Source organism: Oncorhynchus kisutch, linkage group LG2, assembly GCF_002021735.2.
Source record: "Oncorhynchus kisutch isolate 150728-3 linkage group LG2, Okis_V2, whole genome shotgun sequence".
NCBI lineage: Eukaryota > Metazoa > Chordata > Actinopteri > Salmoniformes > Salmonidae > Oncorhynchus > Oncorhynchus kisutch.
This window is the reverse complement of record NC_034175.2, coordinates 30,446,047-30,463,435: the sequence shown is the minus strand read 5'-3', so window position 1 is coordinate 30,463,435 and position 17,389 is coordinate 30,446,047. Positions and strand designations below refer to the sequence as shown.

The following is a 17,389-nucleotide window of genomic DNA, read 5'->3' as shown; positions in this document are numbered from 1 at the left end:
GTGTCACTAGTCGGGAAGTTAAATGGTACAATTAAGATGAACAATGAAGACTTGTTAAAGTTAAGTTCTGGGAAGTTGTGAAAACAGGGTGTACCCTCCAACACACTCAGCTGAGGGCCTGTGTATCCTGGGACCTATAAAACCACTGAAATGCAATGCCTTGCCTGCAAGACCAATCGATAAATTTGCAAGTAATGCATCTGGCCTGATCTCAATGCAACACAGAGTAGCCCCAGCACCTCACACAGGAGCACCGGACACCCTTCCCAGACCAGTGAGACACCCTCCCAGACCTCCTGAAGGACCTGAACTGAGAGAACCCATGCCAAGAGGACCTGCACCCAGACCATAGCATCACCAGCCACACCCCAACCAGCAAAGACCACCCCAAGCAATCCCTGGCCACACCCTATATAGCACCCCACACCATATCAGACCTATACCCCTTCTGCCCCCCCCCCCTCTGTGGCAAGGACCTCAACATGACAGTAGGACACATGCCCAGGTCGTGAGTAGAGCAACAGGCTCAACCCCCAATATTACACCTGCCCAAGCCCCATCCTGCAACCTAAGAGGTATGTATCAGATGCTCGACATGCTCTGCTCACACCTACTGTGAAGGTCCTGTCCTAAACCACACAAAAACAACACTAGACACTGTGGAACACAAAGCTTTTACCATCTCATCCTGGAATATACAAGGTCTGAGGTCATCTGCCTTTGGCCTAACCCGGACTTCAAATTACTTGGAAATACAGACATTGTCATCCTACAAGAAACATGGAGACAGACCCACTGGTTGCCCTCCAGGTTACTCTCCAGGTTACTACTTGCCCTCCAGGTTACAGAGCGCTGGTAGTACCATCCACCAAACTACCAGATGTGAAACAGGGAAGAGACAGGGGGCATGCTCATTTGGTATAGAGCAGACGTAATAAATTAGTCAAAACAGGAACATTTTACATCTGGCTAGAAATTTAATAAGGAAATAATCTCTGAGAAAAATGTCCTCATGTATGCTACCTATATCCCCACAATAGAATCTCCATACTTTAACAATGACAGCTTCTCCATCCTAGAAGGGGAGATCAATGTTCAGGCTTTACAGGGATTTACTATTCTGTAGCAACCTAAATGCCAGAACCTGACACCCTCAGCACACAGGGGGACAACCCCCTACCTGGAGGTGACAGCATTCCCTCCCCCATATGCCCCCTAGACACAACAACATAACCAACAAAAAAGGGTCACAACCCCTGCAGCTCTGTCGGACGCTGGGTATTGTCGTGACTCTAGTATGATTAAATTATATGACATGCTATTTTATCAAATCAATTACATAATGTTTAATTGATTACTTGATTGAATTAAACTATTAATAACCTGGGGTACCATGGAATCATTAATTTACATAGAGCTGTTATCTCCCGAATCCACTCTTAAAGATCTGAAGATCTTTTATATCAATAGCAGTGAATTATTAATCATCACCTCGATCGATCTCATTCTGATTGTCGTAATTACTTGGTTATCTTCACAAACCCTAGCTAATAAGCTAAATAACCACACACACACACAATGTTTACTAATAATGTCATAAAGCCCCTAGTGGACTAACCCGATATGACGGCTGGCTACACAAAGGAAGGGGGTTGGGTTTGAATGAAAGAGAGGGAAGGCTGAGGGACAAAGGGATTGAATCTATCGGATCTTGAGAAGCTATGCTACAGTAAATACTTACTAATAATACTTACGCATTCTAATAAGCCCATTCATAAGAGAAATGCAATATATATATATATTTCCTCTGAGCTGCGCTTCGATAGATGGGTCAAAGATGGAAGACTGGTTTACCCAGCAGAGATCATCATTGTCTTTTGAAGAATCTTTCTGGTCGTAGTGTTGTAGAGCAGATAGGTTAAAGTACCCTGTCGTTCTTGAGATTGTCTGTCCTTTCCTAGGCCATGTACGTTTACAGCTGATATCTCGACGTCTAGGGGGTATCACTTCCTCTTCAGTGAATAATCATTCAAAGTTCATACCAAGTTGCCATAATCAGCTCGCGCTGTATTCTGGTTGGTCTCGTCGAAATTCTCAATTTCAACGTGGGGATCATCACCTCCACGTTGAAATTAGCCCTTTTAAACATATGGACACCAGTCCTCACGTCGTCGGGAACGAAGTTTGACTTCCACCTTTTGTACCGGGGGAGAGAATGGCGTGTTTTATAGTTCTCAACCAAAGTCTGTTCACTTGGGCCTACGTTTTACTATGAAACAATTATCTTATTTAGGTGGCTAAAATTACATTGAATCTTTTCACAAATAGTTTCATATTTAAACATTTTAAATTGCACAACAATTCCATGTGAATCTGATAATTAGAACGTGTAGACTTTCCAAGATACAATTTATGTTGTCCTATCATCAGATAATGTCCCAGAAACAAACTGATCTGACATCATATTCTTTAAGTACCAACGGACACTTTCAACTGGTTGTGAAGGGAAAATATTGTTCCATTCCCAAAACTTTTGATGTTACCATGGTATTAACCTCACCCAACAGGGCAACATCTTGACAGTATGTACATACCTCAATGGTAGGTACACCTTTAGCTCATATCTTGGCAGTAGTACTGTAGACTACATTATCACTGACCTCTACCCATAGTCTCTTAGAGCATTCAGTCAGTCCACTGACACCCGTATCAGATCACAGCAAAAATCACACTTACTTGGACAGAGCTATGGTCAATCATAAGGCGTCAAAAGAACTTAATCATTTTAAGAAATGCTACAGATAGAAGGAAAGTAGTGTGGAAATCTACCAAAAAACAATTAGGCAACAACAAATTCAATCCCTTCTAGACAATATGTTTCACTGTAATAGGGAAGGTGTAGACTTGGCAGTAGGAAACCTAAACAGTATATTTGACCTCAGCTTCCCTAGCAAATCTACAACTGTCAAGCAGACAACGTAAGAAAATTAACCATGACAAATGAAGAATGCAAAAACCTATGAAAGAAATTGAGAAACCTATCCAACCAAAAACAGAGACCCAGAAAATCTGAGCATACGCCATCACTATAACACAGAAATACACCACGGAAAAAGAAGGTACAGCACATCAGAAATAATCTCAATGTAATTGAAGAATCCATAGAATCTAACCACTTCTGGGAAAATTGTAAAACTAAACAAAGATGAGTTATCCAACCAAAACAGAGATGTATGGATAAACCACTTCTCCAATCTTTTTGGCTCTATAACAAAGAATTCCCTCTCTCAAAAGGAGCCTATAACATGATCAAATACAAACCTTAGAATCAACTATTAAAGACGACCAGAACACACTGGATTATCCAATTACATGTAATGAACTACAGGACAAAATACAAACCCCCCATCCCAAAAAGGCCTGTGGGGTTGATGGTATCCTAAATGAAATTATAAAATATACAGACCACAAATTCCAGTTGGCTTTACTTCAACAGCTCTGGCATAATCCCCAATATTTGGAACCCAGGACTGATCACCCCAATCCACAAAAATGGAAACACATTTGACCAAAACAACTACCATTGGTTTCTGTATGCATCAACAGAAACCTGAGCAAGTGTCAAATACGCTTTTTACCAAATTACCATACAACAGACCACATTCACCCTGCACACCCTAATTGACAAACAAAGGCAAAGTCTTCTCATGCTGTGTTGATTTTTTTTAAAGCTTGAGACTCAATTTGGCATGAGGGCCTGCTATACAGATGTATGGAAAGTGGTGTTGGGGGAAATAAAAACATACATTATAAAATCCATGTACACAAACAACAAGTGTGAGGTTAAAAATTGGCAAAAAAAACTTGCTCTCATGAGGACCACCATAGGAAAGGAAGACCCAGAATTACCTATACTGCAGAGGATACGTTCATTAGAGTTACCAGCCTCAGAAATTGCAGCCCAAATAAATGCTTCACAGAGTTCAACTAACACATTTCAACATCAACTGTTCAGAGGAGACTGTGTGAATCAGGCCGTCATGGTCAAATTGCTGCAAAGAAACCACTACTAAAAAGGTACACAAATAAAGAAGAAGAGACTTGTTTGGGCCAAGAACATGAGCAATGGACCAGTGGAAATATGTCCTTTGGTCTAGAGTCCAGATTGGAGATTTTTAGTTCCAACCGCCGTGTCTTTGTGAGATGCGGTGTGGATGAACGGATGATCTCCGCATGTATTTCCCACCGTAAAGCACGGAGGAGGTGGTGTGATGGTGCTTTGCTGGTGACACTGCATGGCTACCACAGTATTCTGCAGAGATCCACTAAGCCCAAACCAGATGGGATGGTGTGACTATCATTTGTTTTTCAACAGGACAATGACCCAACACACCTCCAGGCTGTGTAAGGGCAATTTTACTAAGAAGGAGAGTGAGGAGTGCTGTATCAGATGACCTGGCCTTCACACCCGACCTCAACCAAATTGAGATGGTTTGGGATGAGTCGGACCGCAGAGTGAAGGAAAAGCAGCCAACAAGTGCTCAGCATATGTGGGAACTCCTTCAAGACAGTTGAAAAGCATTCCAGGTGAAGCTGGTTGAGAGAACGCCAAGTGTGCAAAGCTGTCATCAAGGCAAAGGGTGGTTATTTGAAGAATCTCAAAAAATAAACAAAATATATTTTAAGACTTTTTTGGTTACTACATGATTCTACATGTGTTATTTCATAGTTTTGATGTTATTATTATTCTACAATGTAGAAAATAGTAAAAATAACAAAATAATTGAATGAGTAGGTGTTCTAAAACTTTTAACCGGTAGTGTATATCAACGAATTGGCCAGGGCACTAGAACAGTCTACTCTCCTGGCCTCACCCTACAAGAAACTGAAGTCAAATGTCTACGGTTTGCTGATGATCTGGTGCTTCTGTCCCCAACCACACAGCACTATCTAGCCCTGGTCATTTGGACCCTGCATCCACAAGGCTATAGGATTCCATTAAAAATGATAACGTGTGAAGGCTACAGGTAAGCCTCCATTTCAATGGTATCCCATGTCAATGAGATGAAAGAGACCAGTCACTAGCTCTGGACAGCAGACACTGCATGGGCAGTAGCTTTCTTATCCATTCCTAAAACAAGACACCCCTCCAAAACACTGTTCTTACCAATAATAGCCTGCCACTACAGACATACAGTAATTGTGGTGTATGACACTGCAGTCACACTGCCACTGTTGCACAAGAGACTAAGCAGACACACACACTTTCTCTGCATTCCCGCTCCCAAAAGGAGCCTATAACATGAGGGATTGTCACAGACAACTTCAGTTTACACAAAGATATCACCCAGGCAGAAGTAGAACAGACAATATTTTCCCCACACACTAAACCTCAGTGGGAGAGCTGTTACCGAAAGGCCTTGTGTGGTTACAGGCATTGGGTACCATTAGACCATTTCATGTAGGGAGCTATTTGACAACTGAGCCATGCAAAAGCCCTCATATGAGCCCATGTTCTGTTGGTAGATATGAGCACATGTAATGATTAACTACTGTGGGAGTAAGGAGGGTTACAGTAACAACATCCTCCCCATCTACGCTTACTGCAGAACCAACCACAATAACATCAGTCGAGTCTGCTACCGAAGACTCATTCGTTGAGGTAGCCAACACACTAGGATGGGTCTGGGCCATGGATATACAAGGCATTCGGAAAGTATTCAGACACTTTCCCGTTTTCAACATTTTGTTACGTTACAGCATTATTCTAAAATGGATTAAATAAAATGCTTTCCTCATCAATCTACACACAATACCCCATAATGGCAAAGTGAATACAGGTTTTTTAGAAATGTTTGGCCCGCAGTTGAATCTAATTGATGATCTCTGGTCTACATTTTAAGGATGCATGTTGTGCCTTCACAGTTAATTAATGACCTTACTGAAATAATCAGGCTAGTGGGCCAGTTGGCTTCCTGAACAGTGCTCCAGGTCTCTTGTTTTCAGCCCCCCCCCCACAAAAATCTGTGTGTCCAGGGCCTTGTTCCTGGCTCCCTCTTCTCTGAGGGACACAGTGGTTCTATTATTCCCTTGTGTTTCAGAGAACAGGATTAATGACCAGCAGCAGGGACATGAAAAGGTTGTCTACGCCTGTTTACATCTGTCCCTAGGACCAGTCTCTGGGAATAAACACTGTGTGTGTGTGTGTACTTTAAATGAACACAGGCAGGCCAAAGCAGGGAAATGTACAACTACAATAGCAGCCACAGAGTCATGGTCACAGTTACTCAGACACGAACATAAACACAAGCTACACAGTAAGAAGAGGACAGACAGCATTTAAATCGGCATGTTGTCACCTGCTTCGCAAGGTGTGTGTGTGTGTTTGAGAGAGAGGTTCTGTGTTAATTGGCAGAAAATCGCTGTCACCCATCTGAAGCACTGTGTGAGCCAGGGACACGAGAACTACAGGAACAGACATGATGCACGCACCCACACACACAATACCCTGTGTGCTGCACAGCCCCTGTGTGCTGCACAGCCCCTGTGTGCTGCACAGCCTGGTGAGATTATTTCTGATGTGCTGTACCTTCTTTGAGATCACCCACTGGTAAAGTTATGAGAGGTTCTCCAATAACATTCAGTTGAAGTTTTATATCAAAGTAATCATACTTAACAAGTCTAGTAAAATAAAAGGTTACACAAGCAGGTGTCCCTCTTCTGCCAACTTATAAAAACTCAACCTAGAACTTTTGACAATTTTCACCACAACCATTTAGTGCTTATCAGAGTTTTAATGATCAAGTGGTTTACTTTACAATGACTTCAAACAATTGACCTTCCCGAAGAAACAAACCCAAAACATCCCAGGCTCCATGCTGAGCTAGTGCTGCTGTCCCCCACCAGCACAACAAGTGGCTCAAACACCATTCTCTGAGGAAATAATTTCATATTGGCTTCTCTACACTGATCCCCCTCAGCACAAGAGCATAACTGTACTTCACTGACTTCACTGCAGTCCCAGAGCTAAGGAAAGACTGTGTAGCAAAGGCCTGGATCTAGGCCTTTAGACTAGGGGCCATTGACCATGCTTTTTAGTTCAGAACTAGGCTTAATCTGTATCAGGGAAACTGGCCCCTAGAGGTTAACTGTTGTCTCTATGAAGTTTAGAGGTGGTGTTTTGTTGGTGCAGTATAGGCAATCTTGATCAGAGCATGGCAATGATATCATAACCAGATCATTTATCTTAAGAAAACTGGCTGCTTCATCGTGGAAGGTTGGAAACTTTGCCAAAATCCCAAGAAGAATTTAGTGGTTATGAGGCTCTTTATCTACCTCCCCAGAGTCAGATTAACTCATGGATACCATTTGTATGTCTCTGCGTCCAGTATGAAGGAAGTTTCTAACTAGCATTATCGCAATTGGCTCACAAAACTACCTCTAAATTCCATCATACTGGACACAGATACATGAAAAAAGGTATCCATCCATGAGTTCATCGGACTCTGAGGAAGTAGAAAAAGGGTTTCATTGCCAAAATACAGAACTATACCTTTTAATAGTGCATTTATCTTCTTCTGTTCATTAGCTTAAACTGGTATTACCAGCCAAGTGCCACCTTACCCGGGGTGCAATTAAATAGTCATAAATCCACCTATATTTTATTTTGCCTGCTTTTCCAAGCATGTCCTAAGGATAACCCCTGCGTGTTATTTTTTCAGCAAAGCAAGACCGCCACAATCCAGCAATGATTGCGGGCAGCCAACTGTTAAGACAGGCCAGAGATAAGATTTGTAGGTGGCATGTGCTGAGGGAGAGCTAAACTAAAACAGCTAGTGTATACATCACTCCACATAACTAGTGAGTATGTTCTTAATCTGCCTGTTAGTTCAGGGCTGTAAGGCCCATGTCTGACTCAGCACTGCCTCTCTTAAAATGAGACCATGGCCAGATATCCAACAAGTGGTGCTGCCTGATCACCAATTATTTCCACTTTCACTACAAAAGGCTCACATGTCCAACATATATATATTTTGTTATCTAAGCAAATCAGTTAAGAACAAATTCTTATTTACAAATGACGGACTACCCCGGCCAAGCCCTAACCTGGACCAATCACAGCCGGTTTTGATACAGCCTGGAATCGAACCAGGGCTTGTACTGACACCTCTAACACAGAGAGACTGCTGCACCACTCGGGGGCCCAAACTGCTAAATACAGTATGTGTATGCGACCAACATAAACACATGTCAAACAATGAGTGTCTTCTTGAATTGAGTGTCTTCACGGCTGTTGTGTATAGTTTATCAAATCAAATTTGTCACATGCACCGAATACAACCGGTGTAGACCTTACAGTGAAATGCTTACTTACAAGCCCTTAACCAAAAATCAGTTAAGAAAAATACCAACGAAAAAGACATAAAAGTAACAAATAATTAAAGAGCAGCAGTAAAATAACAAAAGCGAGGATATGTACAGGGGGTACCGGTACAGAGTCAATGTGCGGGGACACCGGTTAGTCGAGGTAATATGTACATGCAGCGTAAAAGAAGGGGGGGCAATGCAAATAGTCTAGATGTTCAAGAGTCTTATGGCTTGGGGGTAGAAGCTGTTCAGAAGCCTCTTGGACCTAGACTTGGCGCTCCGGTACCAGTTGCTGTGCGATAAAGAGAGCAGTCTATGACTAGGGCCTTCCTCTGTCACCGCCTGGTATAGAGGTCCTGGATGGCAGGAAGCTTGGCCCCAGTGACCTACTGGGCCGTAAGCATTACCCTCTGTAGTGCCTTGCGGTCAGAGGCCGAGCAGTTGCCATACCAGGCAGTGATGCAACCCGTCAGGATGCACTCAATGGTGCAGCTGTAGAACTTTTTGAGGATCTGAGGATTCATGAGTGAACAGGGATTACAAGAGGGGACTGAGCACGCACCCGAGGGGTCCAGTGTCGATGATCAACATGGCAAATGTGTTGTTACCTACTCTTACCACCTGGGGGCGGCACGTTAGGAATTCCAGGATCCAGTTGCAGAGGGAGGTGTTTAGTCCCAGGGACCTTAGCTTATTGACGAGCTTTTGAGAGCACTATGGTATTGAACACTAAGCTGTAGTCAGTGAATAGCATTCTCACATAGGTGTTCCTTTTGTCCAGGTGTGAAAGGGCAGTGTGAAGTGCAATAGAGATTCCATCATCTGTGGATCTGTTGGGCCAGGTATGAAAATTCCAGTGGGTCTAGGGTTTCTGGGATAATGGTGTTGTGAGCCATGATCAGCCTTTCAAAGCACTTCATGGCTACAGACGTGAGTATTACGGGTCTGTAGTCATTTAGGCAGGTTGAATTAGTCTTCTTGGGCACAGGGACTATGGTGGTCTGCTTGAAAGATGTTGGGAGAGGTTGAAAATGTCAGTGAAGACACTTGCCAGTTGATCAGCGCATGCATGGAGTACACGTCCTGCTAATCCGTCTGGCACTGTGGCCTTGTGAATGTTGACCTGTTTAAAAAGGTCTTACTCTCATCGCCTGTGGAGAGCATGATCACAGTCATCCGGAACAGCTGATGCCCTAATGCACGTACCAGTGTTATTTGCCTCGATGCGAGCATAGAAGTAATTCAGCCCATCTATAGTAGGCTCGTGTCACTGGGCAGCTCGCTGCAGTGCTTCCGTTTGTAGTCTGTAATAGTTTGCAAGCCCTGCCACATCCGACGAGTGTCGGAGCCGGTGTAGTACAAATTGATCTTAGTCCCGTATTCACGCTTTGCCTGTATGATGGTTCGTCTGAGGGCAGAGCAGGATTTCTTATAAGCTTCCGGGTTAGAGTCCCGGTCCTTGAAAGCTGCAGCTCTAGCCTTTAGCTCAGTGCAGATGTTGCCTGTAATCCATGGCTTCTGTTTGGGTTATGTACGTTGTCACTGTGGGGACGAAGTCACCAATGCACTTACTGACAAAGCCAGTGACTGATGTGGTGTACTCCTCAATGCCATCGGAAGAATCCCAGAACATATTCCAGTCTGTGCTAGCAAAACAGTCCTGTAGTGTAGCAACTGCTTCATCTGACCACTTTTTTTATTTACAGAGTCACTGGTGCTTCCTGCTTTAATTTAAGGAGGATAGAATTATGGTCAGATTTGCCAAATGGAGAGCGAGGGAGACCTTTGTACGCGTCTCTGTGTATGGAGTAAAGATGGTCTAGAGTTATTTTCCCTCTGGTTGCACATTTAACATGCTGGTAGAAATTAGGTAAAACAGATTAGTTTCCCTGCATTAAAGTCTCTGGCTGCCTCTGGATGGGCGTTTTCCTGTTTGCTTATGACCGTATACAGCTCATTGAGTGCGGTCTTAATGCCATCATCGGTCTGTGGTGGTATGTAGACAGCTACCAAAAAAAAAATGCAGATGAAAACTCTAGGTAGATAGAGTATCTCATAAGCTGTAGACCACACTACCTCAGGTGAGCAAAACCTCGAGACTTCCTAAGATATCATGCACCAGCTGTTGTTTAGATAAATGCATAGGCCCCCGCCCCGTGTTTTACCAGAGGCTACTGTTCTAATCTGCCGATACAGCTGTATGTTATTCATGTTGTTGTTCAGCCACGACTCAGTGAAACAAGATATTACAGTTAATGTCCCATTGGTAGGATGTACGTGCTTTTAGTTTGTCCACTTTATTCTCCAGTGATTGTACATTGGCCAATACTACCGATGGCAAAGGCAGATTAGCCACTCGCCAACCGGATCCTCATAATGGACCCCAATCTCCTTCCACGAAATCTCAGTCTCTTTTTCCCTGCGAATGACGGGGATGAGGGCCTGTTCGGGTGTCTGGAGTAAATCCCTCTCGTCCGACTCATTAAAGAAAAAGTATTCATCCAATTCAAGGTGAGTAATCGCTGTTCTGATGTCCAGAAGCTATTTTCGGTCATAAGAGACGGTAGCAGCAACATTATGTACAAAATAAGTTAAACAAATAAAATAAAATAAAAACGTATTTATTTTAAATAGCACAGTTGGTTAAGAGCTCATAAAATCGACAGCCATTATCCTAAGTATTCTTCAGATACACATTCTATCCTACTGCTGCTAGCTACTGCTGCTGCTAGCTAGTATTGTGAGCATTGCATTGTTAAAAGCAATGATGTCATCTGAGCGAGAGACCTCGGAATATTGTTTTTGTAAAGTTCTGACAGTGTTTCATTGTAAAGTTTGATATGTGCATTCGGAAAGTACTCCAAGACTCCTTGACTTTTTCCACATTTTTTTATGTTACAGCCTTATTCTAAAATGGATTTTTTTTAAATGTCCCCCTCAATCTACACACAATATCCCATAATGACAAAGCAAAAACAGGTTGGAAAAAGTGGAAAAAGTCAAGGGGTCTGAATACTTTCCAAATGCACTACACACACACCACACAGCTCCTCCTAAAATGTCTAAATTCCATTATTTGACTTTTTGTGTGTGTGCGTCTTAGATATTACTGCACTGTTGGAGCTAGGAACACAAGCATTTCACTACACCCGCAATAACATCTACTAAATACAGTATGTGTATGCGACCAATACAATTTTATTTGATTTTAGTTACTAGAGGAACACAATTTTTGTTTTAAAATACAATGTTTATGTTTCAATACAGTACACATTGTAAGTGAAATAATATATTTCAACATTATTGACGTGACATCCTCTACTTAGCTGTTAGGAGAGGAGGCAGAAATCAATTATAAATCAAATCGAACAACAAAATGAAGCGACCAACCAACCAATTGCAGAGGACGATCAGTGAGCATCTTGGACACATTCTGTCAGAAAATGTCTTGGTGGTGCTAGTCAGTATTATACTTAAACTGTAATGACACTTGTACAGGGAAAATAATAAAGAGGGAGGCAACAGATGATTGAAATGGGTAGATTTATTTGTATTGAAACACTGATGGGTTGTGAATGAGATTATTAGGAATGTGCACAGTGAAAATTTGAAACTTCCAAAAGAGCGAGCTACTTCTCTCTGAATGAAGGACAGTATAAAAAATGAAAGAAATGTATGCAGATTTTTAAATTACACACACTAATAAGTAATGACCCATTACTATATTAGGTAATAGAAAATATAAAAGGAAATAAGGAATAGATGCAAAGCAAACGCTTCAGGATTTCATTCAAAACATATTTTTAGATCATGGGCATGTCATGTAGGTCTACAGTATAGTCTAACTTTTTGTCCTAAAATGCCCCTGGTGGCAGTACCTTTTAGCGTGCGTAAAAAGGAACCACAAACGCATCGCACCAAACGCAGACAATAACAAAAATGTATTTGACCATGTCATATCACCAGTATAAGGAGATCTCATAGGATCAACATTATTGTAATGTGTGTTTTCAGCCAGGCGACCCACTACAGTGCACCGACTCAAGTTTCCCAACAAAGCAGCCCATCACTAGGCTATGCGTAATTTCATTCTGGGCAGTGGGCGCTCTCCAGAATTCATCATCAAAAGTAATCCAAAACTGGCTAAATGCATGCTTTGCTTTCACATTGCAAGATTATATTTCTAGAACTCGCATCTTGGCAGATGTAGGCCTATGTAGACAATTCTAAGCTATTATTCACTGTATAACATGATCAACTGCAATCATCAAGACTATGTTGAGCAAGTTAGCACATTCATTCATATAAATGGTCAGACTTGACGTTGGTGAATGAAGGCAGGTAGGATTTTTTGCCACCCTTTTTCCCGATTACACAAGAATGTAACCAAAAACAAAAACATGCAGTTGTGTGCGTAAAATAAATTAGCAAAATATTAGGCTTTCAAAAGACAGGTATTAGGTTTTCAACAGACAGTTGCGCGCATGTCAAATATATAGCATATTCTTGTTTTATCCTATGTCAAAATACAACATTCCTATCAATAATAACATAACATATTCAGAATTTGATCAAAGACAGTACAGTATGAAGATAGGCAGAAACTGCTTCTTCAGTAGAGATCCACGATCACACTTGGCGATGTCATGGCGATGTTAGCTGGCGAAACTCATGCGTAGAAACACGTAAATGGGTCTAACGGTCGTCTCGCGCCAAACTGCGCATGTGCAAGCTGTCAGATAAAGGCCCTCCTTCGATAATGAAGTCGTTTCTGAATTAAATGAAAACGTCCGTTTGTCACCTTCAAGAGGCTGGAGTGTTCAACTACTTAAGACATTGGCTCGAATCAAGGTTGTGCCTTTACATTTCAAGAACATTAACTAAGGAAGAATTACTCTCATTGAGTTGTCAAACACCAAACCTGGAACTGGTCTGTTTCGCAAGCGTTCCCGAAAGTCTTGCGATGTTGTGACTCTGGGTTTAGAAACTCTGTGACTTGACAGTCAGGAAGTGCAATTCAATTCACCGCATGTACCACAGTTCCAATACCGTTACAGTAACAATATAATACTGTCCACTTTACACTGAGATTAGCAGCTCAAATATTGGAAAAATATACTTCACAGCATTAGCCTACAACTGCCATATTTCTTCATATTTCATAGAGCTTGGACATAATGGCATCAAATTATTCACGAACTCAATCATTCGAAAGACTAAAATACATAGCGTGAAGTTACACCGTTTAGCACTACTTACCAGCTTGCTACGGTGTGGGGACTGTAGCAATGTAACCCGTAGCGAAAGGGCCAGAAGTCTGCATTTCCTCAGCGGTGTGTGCAGTGCAGATCTTGCACTAAACAAACTGGGGGGGCGCTTTCCCTACGCCTTGTCAAACTGGAACTACGAAGCCACATTCAGCCGATTAAAACAACAAAAACACAATCTCGCGCTACATAAACACTCAGCGCCGCCGCACGAGACGTCAAAAGGATCCCGCCCCCTTTCCTCGTCTCCCATTGGCCAGGCTTGCTAGGACATTTTAAATAGATGGGACTTGTGAAGAAAAAGCTCCAACTTTAAATCTTCTTCATACTTCTTATTAATGGGGTTTGCAAGGCAAGAGTCCCCACTTTAAATATTTGTCATACTTCTTATAATTACTACCTGGAAAACGAATCCTCTTACACGTTTACCCAATTTCAGTTTATGTGACAACAAAAAAAGCAAGTATAGTGCAGAAAATCATTGTACAATCTAAACTGCTGTGAAATATATTTTCCTATATTCCGTATTTCAAGCTGGTGTATAAAACCAAAAGATGCAAAAATGAAACTTAATCACGTGAATCATAGCAACAGCGCACATAGTAGATATGTTCTATCTCTTCTTAGACTTGCTGTCAATGAGAAAGACAGATCTATAATTGATATTTCTATGTGAATTGGGTCGCCCAAAAAGTTACATATTGCAGCTTTAAGCTAAACACCTCATTCAAACTTTAAAATGTGCAGACCGGTCTAAAGGCCCTGTTGTGATATAATCAACTCCCAGACTTCCAACATACCATTCACTGTGAACAACACAACTTTTGACAAAAATATGCTACACTGAACACTTTCCAAAGTTAAACAGAAAGCATATGAAATCTAATCTCTACTTCCAAACAATTTACATTTTTACAACTGTCACAGAACTTTAGACAAAAACTTCGGGTGTGACATATTGGTCTACTTATCTGCTATTCAAATCAGGAATCTGAACATAATTATCTGCTACCAATAAAAAAGACAGCTTAGTTACCACATCAACTACTTTTTGTCTCAACCTTTACAAACTGACATTTTCACCACTTTCCCAGAATTTTAGAGGGTATAACACATTGGTATACTTCTCAGCTACTTAAGGGTGTTTTCACATATAGTTATCTTTAAAAGAACCGATCTCAGTCCTATTTAGAGTGAACTCTGTTCAAAATAACTCAGTTCTCTTTGTATTCACATTGACTCAACTCTTTTGCCAGTTCACGTCAACTATTTTGTGGACCAAGTCCTCTTTGCATTCGCATTGCTATGTTTAGAAAGGAAAGTTTGTGGCACATCCTTAAAAACATAGTTGCTGGGCTAATAAAGAATACTAGTATAGAACAAGTTAAAGCTCCCAATTCACCACTTATTGACAACATTTCGTCAGGTCGTCAGGTCAAGCACATAGTGTTCACATCCCAAAATATACACATTTCACCTCACATGACCATTGAAGACATGACGCATGGTGGGTGCAAAAAACATTTGCATATCTCTAATAGTAAAAAAAAAAAAAAATGAGATGGGTGCATGTAATGGTTCCAGAAAATAATAATATGTATACAAAATGTGTCATTACTCTAGGTAACCCTGCTGTCTGAAACGCTCATCCAGATGGTCAGTTTGTTTGACATAGTCACTCTGTGTACTACAAATCCTACATATGCGACTGTATTGGCTAATGGGTAGGCTCTTTTTTAGCGGAGTAGGGTGGAAGCTGTCGTCGTCGAGTAACAGGGAATTCCTGTCTGTCGGCTTCCTGTATAGACCCCCCCCCCCCCCCCCCCCATCCCTCTTATTCAAAATGTCAAGAAAACGTATTTCATGCGCATCAAATGTAAGGGTGAATTTCAAATGTTAACTGCTTGTAATTGATGAAGGAGTGGAATCAATGAAGTTCCTCTGCTGTGCCCTGAAATAGAACGAATACGTCATCAATTAAGCATTTTCAGAGTCTAATATGTCGCAAGAATGGATTATTAGGGCTGAAAATCACATTCTTCTTCTAAAAAAGAAAAAAACACATACAGATTGGCATGATTCGGTGACATTTTTACTACCCATAGCAGTTTGCCAGTGGGTCGTTGACTGAGGTAGTGTGTCATGGCTTCTAGGCCTCCCTGGTGGGGGATGTTAGTATACAGTGATTCAACATCAAAACAAGCCATAAACATCTCCCCATTGATATTGTGCATGTCTTGAGGGTGTTAATCATGTCCATAGAATCACGTACATGTGCAAGGAGTCACACCACACTGGTTTTTAAAAATAAATCTATAAAAGCAGAAGTATTTTCAGTCAATGAGCCAATTGAGGTCTCTCTGGTGGCTTATCCAGTCGTTTGTGGATTTTTGGTAAGGTATGAATGATGCTCCTGATTGGATAGACTACTTTCATGAACTCATATTCTTTTTGCATAATGTTTCCACTTTCCATAAGAGACATCAGCTTGCAGTGAATCTCTTCTTTGAACAGTGGTGTAAGGTCAAGTGACAATTTCTGATAGAAAGCGGTGTTGTTCAATTGTCCCCGGATCTCATTCAGATAGTCATCACGGTTTAACAACACCACAGCTCCGCTCTTGTCAGCATTACTCACTATCAAAGTGGAATCATTTTTTTAAATGTCAAATGCTTGCCTCTGTTCTTTAGGGAGATTATTGTAGACTCTGTATTCTCGTTTCTTATTTAAAATCGGAAATCTTTTTCCACCAATCTGCAGTATGTTTCTAGGGAGGGATTTCTGTATCTGGGTGGACAAAAAGTGGATTTAGCTCAAAAAGGGGTTTTCGTTCTATGGAAAATGGCATTCTACATTGTGTCACCCATAGTCTGAACACTCGTCTCACCCATACTTGACAAATCCACATTTGGAGTCTTATCATTTATGGGACAAAATAACTCCATAAGTCTCAATGTACGAAATAATTTCTAAATCTCTATTATTATTATTAGAAATATACAAATGTTTTTTTGCACCCACTATACATCATGTCCGCAATGGTCATGTGAGGTGAAATGTATATATTTTGGGATGTGAACACTCAGTGTGTTTGGCCTGACGAAGATCCGTTTCGGATCGAAACATTGTCAATAAGCAGTGAATTGGGAGCTTTAACAGTAGCCTTCTTGTTCTATACTATGTTTAGAAAGGAACCAATATTTTTCCCAACACGCAGTCTGGGTTTTTACAAAGTGCAGGACAAGCCATTTAATCAGAATGCATTAGATAATGCCTACTTACATTTTGGAAGCTAATAGAGTGCATTTAGATGAACTATGACATTTACAGTATATTTGGAAAGTATTCAGACCCCTTGACTATTTTTTTTTTTTACCAAACAGCCTTATTCTAAAATGGATTAAATAAAAACATGTCCTCATCAATCTACACACAATAACCCATAATGACAATGCCAAAACAGGCTATTAGAAATTTTTGCAAATGGAGAAAAAACTAAACAGAAAAACCTTATTTACATAAGTATTCAGACCCTTTGCTATGAGACTTGAAATTGAGCTCAGGTGCATTCTGTTTCTACAACTTGATTGGGGTCCACCTGTGGTAAATTCAATTGATTGGACATGTTTGGAAAGGCACACACCTGTCTACAGTATTTAAGGTCCCACAGTTGACAGTGCATGTCAGAGCAAAAACCAAGTCTTGAGGTCAAAGGAATTGTCCGTACAGCTCTGAGACAGGACTGTGTCGAGGCA

General features: G+C 41.3%; 1 protein-coding gene across 2 annotated transcripts in view; it reads right to left on the bottom strand.

The window, feature by feature from the left end:
• Positions 1-13,812, bottom strand: part of hivep3b (HIVEP zinc finger 3b) — a 90,260-nt gene extending 76,448 nt beyond the window's left edge. For both annotated transcript variants that reach the window (XM_020453179.2, XM_031793093.1), the window contains exon 1: positions 13,627-13,812. The gene's annotated coding sequence lies outside the window, so the exon portion shown is untranslated. The remainder of the gene's footprint in view (positions 1-13,626) is intronic.
• Positions 13,813-17,389: the final 3,577 nt, after the last annotated feature.